Source organism: Triticum aestivum, chromosome 2B (assembly GCF_018294505.1).
Source record: "Triticum aestivum cultivar Chinese Spring chromosome 2B, IWGSC CS RefSeq v2.1, whole genome shotgun sequence".
Taxonomy (NCBI): Eukaryota; Viridiplantae; Streptophyta; class Magnoliopsida; order Poales; family Poaceae; genus Triticum; species Triticum aestivum.
The window spans coordinates 456,611,605-456,629,302 of NC_057798.1; positions in this window are offsets into that span (position 1 = coordinate 456,611,605).

Below are 17,698 nucleotides of genomic sequence, written 5' to 3' on the forward strand. Positions count from 1 at the left end.
ACTTCCAGTGAGTCACACTGTCTTGTACTACAAATTCTCTGTTTTTGCCTACTAGCTAGCTACATGTTTTTGCTTACATATGCCCGCTTAATTAAGACATGCAAACGTGTGTGCATGCAGATTTCACTGGATCTTGTGTATCATTAAAGTTGACGCCGGAACAGTTAAAATACTGGACTCACTACTCAAAGAAAATACTGACTATAACATCTTGTTTGGGATAGTCAACAGGTAATTTCAATCATTATTAACTATATATCTCGGCCTATTTAGTTTGTCATTTCACGATATGAACTATTTAATAACCCCTTTATTCATTTTCTTTATCGGCGGGCAGGGCTTGGGTAGGGTTCATCAGCGTCACGGAAGGCGAATGGAAAAAAAAGCTTAAATGGTTTCGACCCAAGGTAAGTAATTAAGTAGTACTAGCTAGCTAGCTAGCTGCCATCTCTTTAATTATCATGCTTGATTAATTATTATCTGATCAAATTCCATTCTCGTAAAGGCCCTGAAGCAGGCGCAGGGGACTGATCTGTGTGCATTCTGTGTTTGCGAGAACATTCGCATGATGGCGTCCGAAAGGAGCAGATCTCAAAGACAGGAATGGGTACGCTTGTCAGAACACTATTCACAATTTTTACATCATTATCGATATCTAGTCACACAACTAATACACATGCATATTGATCTCCTTCTTAACAGTTCAGAGAGGTGCGGGAGAAGCTCCTAGAAACGGAGCGCGTAGAAGCACTTCAAGAGGAAATAGCGGGATTTTTGCTCGACCAGGTCATAAATCCGAAGGGAGAATACTATTACCCGCTACCGCCCCCATGAAAACCACTTCCAATTGTCATCGTGCTCCGAAGGCACCAATTAGGCTAATGCCACTGGCTTCGAAGGCAACATGCATATGTAGGAGAAATTGTATATAGCTATACATGTGTGTATGTGTGAATTAATTAATATGGTGGTTTGTGAGACATTGATGATATATATATGCATGACTGGTTCTACTAGAAATTCTATATATATATATATATATATATATATATATATATATATATATATATGCATAACGTGTACAATGTGTAGTATCGTAAAATACCAGCAAACGAAAAAGAATTAAAATGGAAACACAAAATTAAATGAAAAAGAAATCATAAAACTAAAAAAACCCCAAACCTTATAGTACCGGTTGGTCTTACCAACCGGTACTAAAGGGCTCCAGGCCCCCGGAGCTGGCTCGTGCCACGTGGTTGCCCTTTAGCACTGGTTCGTGCTGAACCGGTACTAAAGGGGGCGGGGGGCTTTAGTGCCCACACTTTAGTGCCGGTTATGGAACCGACACTAAAGGGCCTTACGAACCGGTGTTATTGCCCGGTTCTGCACTAGTGAACTGACGAAGCTCGGGCTCAGTGGAGATACGATGCAAACCCGACAACCAGCGCTGGTCTGCAAGTCCCTGTGCCACTGAGAAATTCTTCCTTTAGCAGAGACGGAAGACATCAGGTCTAGTTGACAAGGCGCCTCACCATGAAGCCACCGGTCTTGCTAGAAGCGAGCCCGCGAACCATTGCCCCCAGTGATATTTGTAGCAGCAGCAAACAGAGCCTCGTCATCTTGGTCACAGGGAGTGAGTGAGCCAATCCAAGGCCTGTTCTGGTCCCGCCACTCAAGCCACTTCCACCTAAGCCGTAGCGCCCTACCAAACCGCTTCAGATCAGTCACGCCAAGACCCCCAAGGTATTTTGGGCGACATACTGTGGACCAGTTGACCAAAGCAATGCCCGTGTCTGCCTCCGGCCGGGAGCGCCACAGGAAGTTCCGCCTTAGCTTGTCGATTTGCTTGATGGCCCAAGCACCGAGCTTAAAGATGGTGATTAAGTACACTGGAATGGCGGAGGGCACGGAGTTAATAAGCCGCAGACGAGCGTCCCCAGACATGAGCTTGCGGCGCCAACGTTGAAGTTTGGAAGCCAACTTGTCCTGAATAGGTTGGATATCAGCCCTGGTGATGTTCTTGTAGTGGAGAGGGAGACCAAGGTATCGACAGGGGAATTGAAGCACAGGCACGGGGAAGTGCTGCAGAAGTGATTCTAGGGCGCTCTTTGCGTTGCTGGAGTAGGAAAACAGTTGGTAATATTGCGCTGCTCTCAGCCGCTGTGGAACAGATTATCCTTGGCCTCGACCATGCTCAAGACCACAGAGACCTTACTATTGCTGAAATCGGTCCACGGCAACATCTAAAGCACAAATTGCTTGGCCTTGCTGCAATCCAGCTCATCAGGATCAGGCAAAGATCAAGGGTCTTACTTCGTGCGGGTGATGCTAATTCTCGGCTGTTTCACATCAAGGCCAACGGGAGACGCCGCCGCAATTATATTCCCCTTCTGGCTTCTGCAGACCGATCATGGCCAATTCACCACCCAAGCTGACAAGCACACCGAGCTTCACAAGCACTTCTCTGCCACCATTGGTTCAGTTAAAGCAAGGGACAAATCGCTTAATTGGGATGCCTTGGACCTTCCCAGACTTGACCTTTCCTCCCTGGATGCTCCGTTCACGGAGGAAATTAAAGCGGCAGTTTTTGGTCTACCTTCCGGTAAGGCGCCTGGGCTGGACGGTTTCACCGCTGATTTCTTCAAGCACTGCTGGGAGGTGATTAAGCATTATCTTACTGCAGCCATCTATCAGTTCTTCAACCTTCACGGTAATCACTGGCACATGTTGAATTCTGCTCACATCACTCTTCTGCCCAAATCCAATGAGGCTACTCGCATCAAGGAGTTCCACCCCATCAGTCTCATGCACTCTGTCGGGAAGATTGTTTGCAAGATGTTGTCCATCCGTCTGGCTTCGTTCCTGTCAATGTTGATCCCTCCCTCCCAAAGCGCTTTCATCAAGACTCGCAGCATCCATGACAACTTCTTGTTTGTCAAGAATGCCGTCCAGAAATTACACTCTGTCAACAATCCTGCACTACTTCTGAAGCTTGACATCGCCGGTGCCTTCGACAACGTTTCCTGGTCCTACATGCTTGAGCTTATGCCACGACTAGGCTCTGGGAGTAGGTGGTGCGACATGGTCTCGCTACTTTGGAGCTCCTCGTCTTCCCGTGTTATGGCAAATGGCGAGCTTGGCCAGCCCTTCGCACACCGGTGTGGTCTACGCCAAGGTGACCCTCTCTCACTCATGCTCTTTACTCTCGCCATCGCTCCACTACACTGGCTTTTTGCGCGTGCTGCTTCTTCTGGAGCCTTGTCCCCGATCAAGTTACCCCCTCCCAACTTCGGGTTAGCCTTTATGCTGATGACGCGGCTCTGTTCATCGCCCCCAACGAGGCGGACATCCTCCTCACAAAACACATCCTCTCCAGCTTTGGCATTGCTTCAGGCCTTGTCTGTAACATTAGTAAGAGTGGCATCTACCCCATCTCCTGTGAACACATAAATGTAAGCGCCCCATCAGTGAAAAGTGAAAACCACTTGTGAAACCAACTTGGTGTGGAATATTTAGATGGTGAGGTTTAGGCGGTTTAGAGCTACGATGGTGTTTTCTTGTGTGACCTTCTAGTGGGACTTTGTGTAAACTGGTGGTAACTTCGGTTGATACTTTGCTAAGAGAATTCTCTTAGATCTGCTTCTATCTGGGGGCCCTAATGTCTTACATGAACTGGATGCCTAGTTTATTGGGTAAGAGATCCTTTTTAGTTCCATATAGGTGTCCATACTGAATTGTATTTGAGATGCACTGTGTTAAATGTTATCTTGTTGTTCAAGCTACGTTTTACTTTCTTCTCAATGGACTATCTTTTTCAAGATAGTTCATGAAGTAAAAGAATGCTCTTTCTCCCCGCCTGCAAAAATGCGAAGAAATGCTCATGTTTTTTCTTTTGTTTCATAGGGAATCTCGTGAACCTTGTTACCATCCCTCCTTTGGGCTCAGTCTTCAATGTTCCCAGCATCTGTCAAATGGGGATCTCTTCAGAAGTTTTGTGGACTAAAGCTTTTGAAGATCAGTGCCTCAACTATATTTCCTTAAGGTGCTAACTGCTGACTGTGGAGTTCAGTAATCCAGTTAGACTTTAAACATTGCACCTAGATAAATTGTTTTCTGTGTGTGTTCTTTGCAGGTACTCTAGAGGACATGGGTACTATTTCACAATAATGGCCCTTATCAAGATAAGAAGTGTGGACATTTGATATGAAAGTACTTTCAAGCTTCACCTTTGAGAGTTATGTGGAGGACAAGGCACACGTCCAGTTGTTTTTTGCTTCGATAGCATGTGAGTATGTGACACATGCTTTTAAACTGATCGGTATGCGGATGGGTGACCTACACATAAAAGCATTTCTTCTCTTGATTAATGTGCATGAATTTGGTACTCCCTTCGTAAAGAAAAATAAGAACGTTTAGATCAACACTCTTATATTTCTTTACAGAGGGAGTAATATGTATCTGTTGTTCCAATTATTCATAATGCTTGCATGAGCTGCCATGTTGTACTTCTGAATATAGGTCTTACCAAGGCGTAGTTAATGCTTGCAGTTCATTGCGGTTGTTGTAGCTATGGGTAATTTGAACAAGTTGTAAGAGGATATCATTCATACAAATTGATAGGATGAAATTAAGCAGCAATATGCCAATATAGGATGGTCAAATTCAAGTTTTGTTATCACATGTTTTGAATTTTAATCTAATATAATTTGTTATGCATGTCCATGTTCAGGTCCATTACTACATTCATGGCTGATAACAAAGTGTTCACACTTATCATATGTGATGTCCATGCCAAACCATAGGTGCCAAACAAGTACTCCCTCCGTCTCACAATGTAAGACGTTTTTGTAAGCTACGTTAGCTTGCAAAAACTTCTTATAATATGGGACGGAGGGAGTAGTTGCTAAAGTAAACAACTGAGTGATATATTGCCTTGTTCAGGGTTGAACCTGCAAGGTCCTGTTGTCACAGCAGCGGGGGTCCATTTTTCTAGAGATCACTTTAGTAATACGCATGGATAATTAGAGTTCAGTCGTGTTTCAACATTTCTGCCACATCTGCACTCCCCTTTCTCATAATGTTGTCAGACAGAAGTGACACGGATACCAATTTCCGCACGTTTCAGGTCTAAAGGAGGGTTTTGGAACTGCGGTTGCATTAGTGGCTTGAGACTTGAGACTTTCAAAGGGACAACTGTTAGTTAACTTGATGTCAGGCTCACAGAATTGTACTGTATACACCTAGAGAGCTTAATCGTATCTTATCACTTGATAGAATCCAGAAGGCCATGCTTTTGGTCACTAAACTCGAATTTCAAGCAGTTTCCCACATCTCAATTGATGTTTACTTTGAGCTAGATGAAATATGCTTTCGGATGCTTGCAGTTGGAAATCTTACTGTAGCTGGTTGTAGAAGCAGTAGTATGTTAGAAACATGTCTGGCACTATTAATTTTGTACTCCTCACCCTAGTCTTAAAAAAGTGACCTTTTCCTGCATGGAATCAAACGGATCACCTTCTGTAGGCCCTCTGGCCATTGAATCTGCATATGAAGTTCCTACACATGGTTTTGTGGTCCAGCATCAGATGGTTGAGAAATGTTGGAGTTGATACTAGTTTTCTAATAGTAGGCTACCTAGCATACATAACTACTGTAGGATTATAATTTCTGAGATAGATATGTAAGTCAGTAAATCAGTGGATAATGTCTGTGGAGATAATTGCTTATAAAATGAGATGGAGCTAAAGCAGCTAGGAAATGTGTACCTTCTCTGATGATTATTATACGCATTTACTGACTACTAGTCAGAGCATGAATTTGCATTATGGTTTTTGAGACCTGTCTGTTAGAAAATACATTGTCGGTTGGTTGTTAAGAGCATGAATAGGCACTATGTTGCAGTGTACCATTGATCGTGCCAGCATCTCCAATTCTTCATAATCAAATATAGCCAGATTTATGAAAGATCTGTGTATGACGATGTAGTGGGATCATTGGCAAGTCGTGATCTTCAGTCTTTTCTGATTATAGTACATTCATAGATACATGATACCTGCCCTCTAAGGTTATGTTATTATTTACATGTGCTCACCTAGGTATATAGGCCTCATCCAATCACCTACCCTGTTGCTGTTGGAGTACCTCCACCGTAGGTGGTGCACGATCCTTACTTTTTTGGGTGCAGGGATCTGTTAGGCTCCGGTTATGGCAGACAAGCTTGTTACTATGTCGACTTAGGCGTTGACATATACTTTGCCCACATATGCTGCTGCACCAATAGAGCTATCCCAGGTCAGTGAACTTTGCTCTTAATTAAACCACGATTTGATTCGAACATCTCTCTTATGAAATTTGTACTAGCTGCTAGCCTACAAGAGTAACGACAATTTGGGAAATATATAAATAACGCCATTAAATTCTCTGCCTATCTGGTTGGTCCATGTTAGATTCTTAGTGGGATGTGTGCACTGCAGCACTATGTCTCTGTGTGGGCGTGCGCACGAGCGTGTGTGTGTCTGCTGCGTGCAAAGTTGCAGCACATGGCTAGCATTATCATGCACGAACTGAATCCTGAAATGATATCTTGTGGAAACTATCAGCACTTGGATAGGAGGCGAAAGTACTACTCTACTAGAGTTTGTTAGGGAGCATAACGGGCATATTTGACTATAAGAGCATCGCGGTGTATAATAAAATGCATTCTAATAAGAAAACAAGTACAAGTGGGATTCGTTTATGGGTTAGAATTTGAGCTGTTTATCCTGTAGAGGGATGTTCATACAATTTAGTTCATCAGACATATGATCCACTTTTGTGCTAGGATCCCAACTTTAACGAAATTGAAGTGATCTAGTGCTTTACTTTGTTTAGCATTTTATTTTTACAAAAATAACTCAGATATAAGTACGAAGAACTCATGACAGACAACAACTAAGCCTCTAGTACTAAACAAGTTGGGGGCAGGCTAGAGCTGAAAGTCATAAGTTCTTGAAAATCAACTCATGGTTCTAGCACGTGGATAGCTAACTTTCCATGGCTAGTGCTTTGGTGATATTTCGTTCCTTCAGATATCTCTTTACGGACTTCTTTCATGTCAAATTTCATCTACCTCGATTTCTCTTGACATTATTAGCATGTTCTAACCATCTGCTATGAACTGGAGCTTCTGGAGGTCTGCGATGTATATGCCCAAACAATCTCAGACGATGTTGGACAAATTTCTCTTCAGTCGATGCTACCCCAACTATCTCATGTACATCATCATTCAGGGCTCGATCCTTTCTTGTGTGGCACACGTCCATCTCAACATGCGCATCTCCACTACACTTTGAACATGTTGCATTTTAGTCGGCCAACAATCGGTGTCATATAACATTGCGGGTCGAATCGCTGTCCTATAGAACCCACCTTTTACCTTTTGTGGCACTCTTGTCATAGAGAATGTCAGAAGCTTGGCGCCACTTCAACCATCCGACTTTGATTCAATGGCTCACATCTTCGTCGATGTCATCATCCTTTTGCAGCATTGACCTCAAATTGTTAAAAGGTGTCCTTAGGTATCACGTGCCCATCAAGACTAACCTCCTCCTCATGCATACTAGTACTACACTGCACCTCATGTACTCTGTTTTAATTCTACTAACCTAAAACGTTTTGATTACAAAGTTCATCTTTATAGCTCGAACTTTCTATTAACCCCCGTGCTTACTATCATCAACTAGCACCACATCATTCTTAAAGAGCATACACCATGAGATATCTCCTTGTATACCCCTTGTAACCTCATACATTTCCAAAACAAAAAGATAAGGGTTCAAAGTTGACCGTTGGTGTAGTTCTATTTTAATTGGGAAGTCATCAGTGCCACCATCACTTGTTCGAACACTTGTCACAACATTGTTGTACATGTCCTTGATGAGGGTAGTATACTTTGTTGGAACTTTGTATTTCTCCAAGGCCCACCACATGACATTCCGTGGTATTATCGTAGGCCTTCTTCAAGTCAATGAACACCATATGTAGGTCCTTCTTTTGCTCCCTATATCTTTTCATAAGTTGTTGTACCAAGAAAATGGCTTCCATGGTCGACCTCCCAGGCATGAAACCATATTGATTTTTTGTCATGCTTGTCATTCTTCTTATGTAGTGCTCAATGACTTCTGTCCCATAGCTTCATTGTATGACTCATCAGCTTAATTCCACGGTAATTATTGTAACTTTGAACACCCACCTTGTTCTTCAAGATTGGTACTAATATACTCCGCCTCCGTTCTTCTGGCATCTTGTTTGCCCAAAAAATGAGGTTAAAAAGCTTGGTTAGCCACATATTGCTATGTCTCTGAGGCCTCTCCACACCTCAAACTCCTGGTTTCGTCATACAAAACGTCTTTTGGTATCATCAAAGGAGTCGTTCAGCTCAATGTTAGAGCTCCCATTCTCTCCATTGAACAGCTTGTCGAAGTACTCCTGCCATTTATGCTTAATTTCCTCGACCTTAACTAGGGATTGATCTGCCTCGTCCTTGATCCATTTGACTTGGTTGACATCCCTCGTCTTCCTCTCTCATGTTTTGCCATCTTATGGATGCCCCTTTCGCCTTCCTTTGTGTCTAAGTGTTGGTAGAGGTCCTCATACGTCTGACCCCTTGCTTCACTCACAACTCGCTTTCGAGTTTCTTTGTCATCTTGTACATCTCTATGTTGTCTGCAGTCCTATCCAGGTGTGGGTGTCAGAAATAGTCTTTCTTCTCCTTAATACCCTTCTGGACATCATCATTCCAACACTAGGTATCTTTAGCTTTGCTTCTACTTTCCTTGGTTACTCTAAAGTCCTCTAAAGCCACCATAAGAATGCACACCGCCATCTTCATCCACATATTGTTTGCATCACCTTCTTCCTCTCATAGGCCTTCCTTGATGACTCTCCTTGAAAGCCTGAGATGCCTCCCCCTTGAGCTTCCACAACTTCGTTATAGTGACATTCGCGTGCTTATCCCACTGGACATGAATCAAAAAGCGAAAGTCAGCCACCACAAGCTTATGATGAGGGACAACACTCTCTCAAGGTATCACTTTACAATCTAGGTAAGCACTCTTGTCTTCTCTCGAGAGGACGAAATCAATCTGGGTAGAGTGTTGACCACTAATAAAATTCACTATATGTGACCCTTTTTTAAAGGGGGTGTAACTACGATCATGTCATTGGCTAGAGCGAAGTTTAATCTTCTCCTTGATTCTTGCTGCCATAGCCAAAGCACCCATGTACCCCTTCAAAACCTGTGTCAGATGTACCCACATGGCCATTGAGGCCTCCTCATATGATGAGTTTTTCACCAATAGGTACATTCCTAACCATGCCCTCTAGGCCTTCCCAAAACTCTCACTTGGTGTTCGCATTGTGGCCTACATGCGAGGCATATGCGCTGATAACATTGAGAACGAAGTCCCCAACTACCAGCTTGGCCTTGATAATTCGTCCTGCTTGCCTCTTGCCTCTTGACGTCTACCAATCCATACTTGATGCTCTGTTTATCAAGATGCCTACTTGATTTATGTTTGTAGTTGTCCCCTTGCACCACCGATTGAAGCCGGTATCCTCCACCTCCTTCGACTTGTGTCCCTGACGTCTACCAATCCATACTTGATGCTCTTGTTTATCAAGATGCCTACTTCATTTATGTTTGTAGTTGTCCCCTTGTACCACCGATTGAAGCCGGTATCCTCCACCTCCTTCGACTTATGTCCCCTCCATTTGATTTCTTGGATGCAAAGGATATCAACACCTCTCCTCACCGCTGTATCAACTAGCTCTCATAACTTACCTGTCAAGGACCGTGTGTTCCAGCTACCTAAGTGGATCCTACTAGGCTCGACTAGCTTCCTTAGCCCTCACACTCGTCGAGTCAAATGCGAAGACCCTTTGCCCATTTTTCACTACACCAGCGCCGATGTAGCGCGCCACTAAGGATGTAACGACCCGATCCTTGCTCACTAATCACAATATTCAGACCAAGGTAGGATGCGCCACCAGCGGTTGACGACCCGACCCTTGCCCACTTGACACCACACTCGGGTTCCGATATGACACAACGCTAGGAGGGTTACGCCCCAACGATGTTCTTTTCGGTTTCATGTCCATAAGAGTGGTTGAGTTTTGACGTTGGCTCGCCAAGCCTATTACAACCCTCTTTCTTTCCTGGTCTTGAGACCAGCTATATTAAGACAACATAGGAAGAGTTACAAAGCACCCCAAATATAATAAAAATTACATTGAGGTCCCCCATTAAACGACCAATGTTGCCGCCGGAACAAGTCGTTGACACCTTGTTGTCGCCGCTCCCATACTGGAGCCAGCCTGACCTTGTCGATGACACCTGGGAAGTCTTTGTGCACGTGCCCCTAAGGACTAGCGCCTCAGAGCCGTGGTCGTAGTCGCTAAACCCTTGAATCAATTTGAAGAACCCGACACCAATTCTCATCATCGCGTATAGACAATGAGAAACACCTACCTCGCCGCCCTAAGGAGTTGACATGAATCTACGTCCGAGCTCCATCTAATCCAACCCGACGGATGGACTTGAGGAGGATCGGAGCCCCGAAGGCTCACTCGAAGAAGAAGCGTCGCCATCCATCCGTTGCGGCCCCTGTGAAGACTAAAACCCTAATCTATCTACTAGTCGGAGCCGGGACAAGTACCGACGGCCTCGCCGACGAATATCGAGAGAAGGAAGACTTTACTCCAGTCGCCTTGCAAAGGGAAAGAAAGACATCTCTTATTTAACATCTTATTATTGTATTTCTATCAGTAAATAATGCACTAATCACCCGCCAAAAGAAAAACATAATGCACTAATGCTTTCCAGTATATCTCCGAAAAGAGGTTCAATTCAAAAGGCAGAAGAGATGCATAGCTGATTAGTACGGGTGAGTGAATAAGAAATGAATAAAGATGTAGAGTAGTCCTAAGGGTTGACATTAGGCCTAGACTTTTGAGTACTGGTACTTATGGGGGTATTATGAGGTTCAGATCTTTAGGTAATCTTTATTGAGATTAGGCTATGAACTTGGCCGCAGTATCTTCAATTCCATTGGGTTAGTAGTTATGTTTCCTCTTTACAACGTGTCAGTTGCGCTAGTTTACTCCCAAGTTCGTACTAGCATTAAAATGAGCTACTCTTACGTCCTTACGTAGCCAGGTTTAATGCGATGCCTGCACTCTAAGTCCACTATCTTTGAATCAACGTTAAACAACTCGGATAGTTTGTTGCACACGCTCGTGCGTGTGAGCAGAGATTAGGCATTTGACTCACTCCCGCAGCGTTAATGCTGTAAAGGTTCCTTTTAATTATGATTAAAATATGATTGTTTGTCCTAACCAATATGAACTCGGGGTTTACAGACAACTGTGGCACTTGAACCCCACGCTCACTGCATGGTTAAAATATTAAGGAGATGTTCCCTTCGTGGGTGGGATGATCTTTTTCCTATTCTTCCGATGAAACAGGCAAAGACATGGCGAAATAATAGCCTACGGCCAATTGGGAGGATTGTTCTGTAATTACTTTCTCTCTCTTTGCATTCACAAAACTTGTCGGGTAATGGCCACGAGAGTTGTTTGGGTGGCATTTCGAATAAGAAGGGTCTGTTTGGTTTGCAGTCTAAGGTTGCCACGCCTAATCTTAGTCGTGCCATAATATTTTAGGCATGTGTTTGGTTCATTGTTACACTTGTTGTTTGCCACACTTTTCTAGCTACCTGGTCCACATGTCATAGGCTTAATTTTCTGCCAAATCTTACCACACTTGTGGTGGACATTTTGTTAGCCACACTTTTTGTGGCAGCCACATTTTGCCTAAGCTTAATTGTCCTTAAACATAATATCAATCTTGAATTCACTAAGAACCAGTAAGTTGCATGCTACCACTTCCGGGATGCATGTGGACGTCCGTGAATGTCCACAAAGCTAAAAATACACTAAACTTTGTTACTTAATAATCGTGCTAGGCTTAATTTTCATCTCGCGGACTCGTGGATGTTGTCCGCCTGCATGCCTATACCTTTTGGAGTAAACATCCTTCTGAAAACTCGAAGGCATAATCCACTTAATCATGAGGACTAATTTCTCGAAATAAACTACATAAAATGTTAGCCCTCCGAGTTGATTTATCGCTAGTCACAAAAACCCAATAGGGGTATCTAAGAGACACACTTTCACCTGCCTGTCAGTGGTGAACCGACGGGTGTAACTTTTTATAGTAGTGCGGGACTTGTCGATATGAATCCGACAACCACAAGATCACCTCAAATTGGTGTCTGGATGCAAATTTGGTGGAAAATTTACTAAGGCAAAGCTGAAGTTAATCACTAGTATGACCACCCCAGGTCACACTGTCGTCCTTACCAAGAGGGAGAGAGTGATGGGGATCACCGGAATTTAACCGTTTCGACTCCAAATCGAGCGCAATTTGTTCCGTTTAATTCCTAAGTTGATACTTGATGGTGGAGTTTTTACTACCCTGGAGCCCTTGCATCTAAGTTGTGGATGAAGATCAACATGTGAGAGGGTCGATAGATGTTATAAAGTCTTCATCTCAAAGCTAGTCGACCCTAGAGCGCGGTAGAAGGGGCAATCCACCCAACCACTCACCAAGAACGTCCCCAACACCCCAAGATTCGTCTTCGAACACAAAAGAAGAGGGAAATGATGTCATCCACGCTATTATCAAGTGTCAGCCCTAGCCTGGGTGCACTGGCCACGATACCCATCGCCATCATCACCGACTCCATGATCGCCTCATTCTTCCCTAACGTAGATATCATGTGGGGTTGTAATCCTCTTTTCCTTTGTGATGATTAACATTATGTTTGAGTGATTTATGACTTCTGGGTTGGTTCTCTTATGTGATGTTTTGCATAGACCGATTCTCAATGTCACTAATAGTTGCATAAGTTCATCAAGGAATACACCTAGGATTTGTACCAACTAGATGAGATAGGGCCTGGGGTTAACAGTTACAAAAGCTAGCCCTTCATCCTTGATCGTCAGCTCAAGGTAGTAGCGAAGGTCCATTACCACCAAATACATCCACAGGGAAACTCTTAATTACCACCAAATACTAGCATAATATTAGGGTTGTGGTAGTGGTGTGAGGGTGTATGAGGCATCGTGGCATGTCTAGCCTTTGATTCACTCTCTTTGCTTTCTGATTAGCTAACCGTCACTAGCTAGTTTACTTTGCGCCTAGAAGCCATTGATTATTCGAGCATTGTTGGTTTAAGTGTAGTTTAGTATTTAAACTCTTGTTTTTTACTTTACTTGTTCTTAGTTTAGTTTACCTTGTAGTTTCGTCCCTCGATGGAAGATAAAATGAGTAGGCTAATCCCCAAACTTCGGTTTGGGTGCAAACACAACTAGAGACCGTGACAACACTAAATGGGCTAAGAGAGAACGACTCTGAATATTTGATAAGACAAGTAATATGGATTAGAGGGAGTAATATACTTGGAAATACTTCCAGGAAATGTACTACAATGATATGTGCGCTTGACGAGGCTATGATACCCGTGCGTGCGAGGTGGACGTTTTTTTTCTCTCTGATAAAGGGCATTTTTATTAACTCAAACGTAGCATCAAGAAGATACAAATCATGATGAGTAACACCCGGTCTCTGCATAGCTAGGATGCACACAGCCGAACACAAACAGTCTTCAAAAAATAAAAAGCTGACATATCGGCACTAGTAGAGTCAAATAGGAATGTCACTATGCCTATGTTGAAGGAGGTGATGGGCCGATACGGAGGTTATGCTGTCACCCATGTTGGGAAAAACATCCATGGCCCCTCGCTCCAATTGCGCACACACCGCCTTGAACAACGGTTGGAACTCCGTATGGTTAAGCATAGACCACGTATGAAGCAATTGCGTGCAACGGAAAATAACCTACAAAGGAGTAGAGTTTTTGTCATTAAAAATCAGATCATTTCTACATAGCCAAAGTGACCATAATAAGGCATATGCTCCCACTTTTATTAGCATTTTGAATCTATAAGGAATACCATCCAGCCAATGACCAAAAATATTGGCAACACCTGTGGGTGGATAAAGATTTGACGCTATTTGGATGATTGACCACGTAGAACGCTCAAACTTGCACTGGAAAAGGGGTGTCTGATTGTCTCATCATGAGTACAAAAGCCACACTTGTGGCTTCCATGCCAGTTGTGACGGGCGAGGTTATCTTTGGTTAGCACCACTCCCTTCCGAAGATACCACATGAAGATCTTAACTTTCAGTGGAATCTTCGTTCTCCAGATTTTTTTTGTTATTATCCACTAGGACCTCTGAATGTGTGAGTGCACGGTACATTGAGTCGACTGTGAAGGACCCAGATGTAGTGAGGTTCCAGCGGAACACATCTCATCCTTGTGTCAGGTTAATCATATCCAATCGAGACAAAAGATGTTGCCATGACACAAGAAGGGGGCCAATCAAATCCCGTCTGAAAGAAATATCTGGTGGAAAGGAACTGAGCACCTGCGCAAGAGTTTCATTCTTATTGTGAACAATGCGGTGCAAAGCTGGATATTGTTCCCGGAGACTGGCATTGCCTAGCCATATGTCCTCCCAGAAACGAACCTCAGACCTATCTTTAATCATGAAAGATCCAAAGCCAAAAAGATGTTTCTTTGCCGCCATTAGACCTGCCCAAAAGTGTGAATCACCAGGTTTCTAGTACGCATGAGACACAACTTTCTAGCATAGAGACTTGTTGCGCAACAGGGTTTGCCAAACACCATCCTTAGTAAGAAGTCTGAACAACCATTTACTAAGTAAGGCATCATTCTTGACTTGTTGGTCATGAATGCCAAGACCACCTTGGTCTTTAGGCCTACAAACCATGCTCCATTTTGCCTGTCTGTATTTTTTATTTTCATTGTCTCCTTGCCAAAAGAATCTGGATCTGAAATAATCCAGTCTTTGCAAGCCCCCTCTTGGGAGTTGGAAAAAAGAAATCATATAGAGAACCATGTTTGTGAGAACCTAGTTGATCAAGACCAATCGTCCTCCAATAGAGAGCAACTTACCTTTCCAACTACTCAATCGTTTCTATAAACTCTCATGTACATGTTTCCACTCTGCATTAGTGAGACGACGATAATGAATTGGACTTCCCTGCCACTTATAGGCGCCGGTGCGCCGGCCCAAATTTGGGCCGGTCGCACCACCAGTGTCCGATCTAACAAATATTAGTCACACGATGCCTTCCTTCCTCTCCTGTATGTATTATTCCAGGAAACAATCCCCATCACCCCGCCATTAAGGAGCGACACGCCCCGCCTTCAACCATCGCCCGCGCGTTTCTCACCTGTCGCTGCCTTCGACGCCAGTCGTCGTCGCCGCCCTCATCGCCGGTCTCCGTCGAAGCTGCCAGTCGCCGGCTTCATGCATGCAGCAGCCCATGGCGCTCCCATGGCGACGGCCACATCTCCGGTGCGACGGCCGCAGCTCCATAGCCAGCCATCCTTGTCACCGATGGCAGCATAAAAATGGCACGGCCGCGTCGCGCACAGCCAAAAAAACGGTGGTAGCAAAAACCTGTGTCGGTTCCAGCAAAACAAGCACACGGTTCCAGCAAAAAAACACGCACACGGTGGAATAAAAAACATAAGACGCTGGTTCCAGCAAAAACACGATACAGTGGAAGCAAAATGAGACATTTGTTCCAATAGAATCAAGACGGTGGTAGCGAAAAAATCGGTCGTTTCCAGCAAAATCCGAAGACAGTAGTAGCAAAAAATGGGGGTGGTTGTAGCAAAAAACAAACTGGTTGCAGCAGCACCATCGGGTCGTGGTCACCACTGCTGGGCCGTGGTCACCACCACCGTGGGATGGCCCCCACTGGTTGCAGCAAATCTTGTCGATGGTGGTAGCTTTCCCAATGCCAACTGCAACAAAATCGCAGCACTGTCGTCGCTGCCACAATTCACCGTCGCTCCCCTTGTAACAAATCTGGTCGTTGGTTGTAGCATGGCCGGTCACTAGTTGTAGCACGGCCGATGTGTGGTCGTAGCATGGCCGTGCGGCGACGGAGTTGGGAGTACGCCGTGACCATGGCCAGAGGGGGCGAGAAGGAAAGTGGTGGACGACCATGGCGCCCACCCAAGGAGCTCGCCGGTGTCGACTCCCGGTTCATGCTACAAGGAGTCCACCCAAGGAGCTCGCTGCTGACGACCATGGCGCTCGCTCAAGAAGCTCGCTGCCGAGGCACAAGATTGGAAAAGAGGAGAGAAAGTATAGATGTGTTCTTTTGGGTTGGGAGGGGGATGAATGGACGAGAGGAGTCCATGAGAAGATAAGGCATCGCAGGGGATAAGCTGTTGTACAGGAGACACGCACGTAGCGAGGCGACCGGCCGAGTCGTTAGCCAGTCGACCGTCCGCAAATGTTTCCCAATATTTAATTGGGAATTGGCCTTTTGCACAACCAAACATGTCAACATAATCAGCCGCTGCCTCAGTGGCTTCTCCGAAGCAGAACAATTCACTTTTATGGAAGTTAATTTTAAGGCACAACATTTGCTCAAACGCCAAAAGTCAAGAGTTTCAGGTTTCGAGCCTTGTCTAGGTCATGTTCCATAAAAAGAATTGTATCATCGACATATTGCAAAATGGAGAGGCCACCATCCACTAGGTGTGGCACTACCCCTGCAATCTGACCATCCTGCTTCAATTTGAACCGTTAACATATCAGCAACAATGTTATATAACATTGGGGACACAGGGGTCACCCTGGCGTAGTCCTTTTCTCGTTTGGAAGTAATGGCCTACGCCATCATTTACTTTGACGGCCACACTACCTCCAGTAACGAAACTTTGGATCCACTCGCACCATTTATCGGAGAATCCTTTCATTCTTAGGGCCTGTTGAAGGAAGCACCTGTGCGAGGTGGATGTAGGCCCCGCTAGATCATCTAATAAGGTGTGAGTCAGCAACTCGGGCCTAGGTGCCACACCAGCTTGGCGGACAAGGTGAGGAAGAGTTATCTGTGCATGACATGGTTTGGCTGGACCAAGGGGCATGAGAGCCATGTAACCTTCGACCAGGTATATAAGGCACTTTAGGGGCCCTTTTTGGGGTCCCAACACATTCTATATCATCCTAGAGCTAGGGTTTTTACCTACCACCATCTTCGTCATCTCTACCGCCAAGGTCCAGAGCTTGTAACCCAAGAAACCGATATCCCCAATGATCCACCCAATCGCCGGTGCGTACTCAAGCAATACAACCACAAAAGGAAGGAGTAGGGTATTGCCTTCTCCGGAGGTCTGAACTTAGTTAAATCGCCCATCTCGTACCTTACAATCTTGATCCCTGCTTGCACTCCTCCGAACAAATCCATCGTCGTTGGACGTCACTATTGGTATCAACATCATCGATAGTTGACGCGTCAGGTAGGGTTTGTGCATGCGGATCTGTTGATCACATCAAGATTGCTTACCCACCTTTCACTAGTACCCGATAAGGATATACACACAGTTTGGACCCCCTATCACACACAGTTTCCTAAACCGTGTGCTTGAGTGAGTTGGCGACTGAGGGAGGGGAGGGTTCCACCACCGACCAAGGAGAAATCGTGTGCGACGGGCCATGCAAAACCACACATATGTTCTACCGCAATCGTGTGTGATAGTTTCAGTA